This window comes from Triticum dicoccoides, chromosome 2B (genome assembly GCF_002162155.2).
Source record: "Triticum dicoccoides isolate Atlit2015 ecotype Zavitan chromosome 2B, WEW_v2.0, whole genome shotgun sequence".
Taxonomy (NCBI): Eukaryota; Viridiplantae; Streptophyta; class Magnoliopsida; order Poales; family Poaceae; genus Triticum; species Triticum dicoccoides.
The window spans coordinates 329,821,086-329,823,963 of NC_041383.1; positions in this window are offsets into that span (position 1 = coordinate 329,821,086).

The following is a 2,878-nucleotide window of genomic DNA, read 5'->3' on the forward strand; positions in this document are numbered from 1 at the left end:
TTTAAAGTAGAAAGAAAATACTTCCCACTCATCACACGGTAATCAAGACCAATAACATTCTACACATGGTCTTCTTAATTTTTACATGCACTTAGCTCATTAGGGGTTGGATAATTAAAGAGTAGAGAGATGGTATATTGCACCTTCTCAATGCATTTTGTACTCCACTCCATAATTTGTCCCAAATTTTTTATATATACACTTTTCACTGGACGGAAGGAGTAAGCTTCACAACTCCGATTGATACGTTTAACCACTCAAAACGATCCTGAGAACAACACTTACAAAACATTCCACATACTCCTTTGATTTTGCAATATAGGAACTCTACATTGATGATTTCCATATCTGAATACACAGAAACAGAAATATAGACAAAGTATTGTCCTAATTCCCAATGGTCGCATTTGCATTCCGCAGAAGTCTTAGGTGAAAGATGACATCCTCCAAGAATGCCATCACACTCCTTACACAGTTCATATCGGTGAGACCAAGATGTATCCTAATCTAAAGCATAACTTCTCGTGGAAGCGGATGAAAGTAGATGTGTCTGAAGTTGATAAGTGTAAGGAGAAAAAAAAATGCTCTCGCCCCGCTCGCTCCAATAGGGGCGACATGGGCTGCCAACCCTAGCAACCGGCGGCGGCTTCCCCACCCCTGCCTTTCCTCCTCGTCGCCACCAGAGGGGCCGCCGGTGGCGGCGCGGCTGCCAAGGAAGGTGGTGACAAGGATCTGATTGCCGGTCTCCGTCGAGGTGTCCTGCATCCGTGGCGGCGGCCATGGCTGGTGGGTCGACGCCTGCTTCAGCGTGCGGCAGCCTACGGTGCTAGCCATCCTCCTCGACCGCAGGGGTGGAAGGTGGTGCGGGGCCCTTCGATGGCGCCCGATTCCAATCTGATGGCCTCTTCCTCAACATCTGCGGTGCCCTCCTACCGGATCTAGCGTATGCTGGTCTTCGACTGTTGGTCCTGTTCATGCTTGGATGTTGGGGGAGGTGGGGAGGGACACCGGAGAAATCTAAGCCCGGCTGGTCCGGCCACGACGACGACGACGTCCTTGGACGCCATTCCCTTCTTGTTGGCGTCGTCAAGGTTGTTCCTTTCCCCTCATCTTCACCCTACTCGTATACCAGGTGAAAGACCAGATCCTTTCCGGATCGGCATCATCACCTTTTTGGGGGTGCCGTCTGATAGCCTGCAAGCTAAACATGGTGTTGTAGCACTTTGACGTAATTATCCAAAATTGTAATCGTCCCAGCGAAGAGCGAAGGAGAGTATTATGTGCAATGTTTTTGTGACACACAAGTTGTCACAACTCTTATGTGAAGTAACTACTTGTGATTCTGCAAAAGTTGTTAGTGTCCCAAGAAGCAAATGAACCAGGATGATAAATATGATAGGTTTGTGATAATGAGAGCAATAGTAAATTGAAAGTGAATAACATAAATAAATCAAAAAGTAGAGATGTTGTTCCTGCATTGGAGAGATTGGGCACGAAGAGAGTTCAGATCATGGTATACATCAAGTGTGCCGGTGCAACAGTAATACCAGTTACCTTTTATCATGAGTTTAGTGTTTGGTTTTCATGATCACCCTAGGGTTATGGAACTCGTCCTAGCGGGATTATATTCCATTATATGCTCCCGCTTTGCCATTGCCACATCATGGTCGTCTGCACAATTAAGATCATTAGGACAGAACCATGCATTAAGTTTAATGGATCACTGATGAGTGGTATTTTTGCACTCATTTCACCTTTGTTTAAACCGAGATATTTCATTTAAAAAGAGATATTCGCTCCAATATTGCTACTAATGACTAATGAATGCAAAGGATTCCACAAATTCTCTCTTTGATGTGTTTCCACGGGAAATAAGGTAAAAGGGAAGAAATCACATGTGGAAATGGAATGGAAGGAAAATGGAGGAAGGAGAAGTCAACAGCAAGCACCTGCGCAAAGACATCACAAAAGACGACGTTCCATACGGGTGCGAGCGCCCGTTTGGCATGGATTTCGAGGCAGATCGTCCACCTAAACAACTTTTACAAATGGGACCCCATCAAAATGTTAACAGAACGACGAGCACAGAACCCATAACCTCTTCATCATCATCTTCATCCACAAACCCTAGCCGCCGCCATTCCCATCTCCACCACCACCATAGTGCTCTCTCATCTAGTTCGTACTTGTAATCATGCATAGCGCAAGGCATCCCTTGAAAGACATATTGCAATTAATCAATCTCAAGATGTGTTCTTTGATGTTTTCTTCCCGTGATATGATCTCCATGTATGAGTAGCTCGGTAAGGTATGGACTGAGGCATGAGCCATGCAACCCAAGGTATTTCTTGAGGGGATGAATGGAAGAGTTTGACATAACATTCCGTATGTGTGAAATAAAATTGTTCTGTGAAGACGACTCTTGTCTTGTTCGCGATCTTCATCCCTACAAGTACTCAGGATCATGGAGATCGAGCACTGGTGAGGCTAGGAGCAAGGAGACTGTGAAGTGTTATACCGAGCACCAGTGACAATAAGGTTTAGTAGGGTAACATGGATCATATCCTCGGGGATAAATGAGGTTTAATCACTAAATGCCCAAAGCTCTTATCTGATACAATTATCTTGATTATCGAGGCAACCCCGCACGATGGATAGGGCCTGCTGTAGGACAACTGATTCTTGATGCAAGACTCGTGCCGGTCAAGATGGTCGGTCAAGATGTTATTTGGACACATCCCCCACTTCGATCTTAACAAGCGCATCTCGATGGCTGACTTCCAGTGCACAAATTAGTATCCTATTTGATCCCAACACAATACAAGGTTGTAAGCATAAGACCTCATACCCGTACCTCTTTTTATTATAAGTGTTTGAA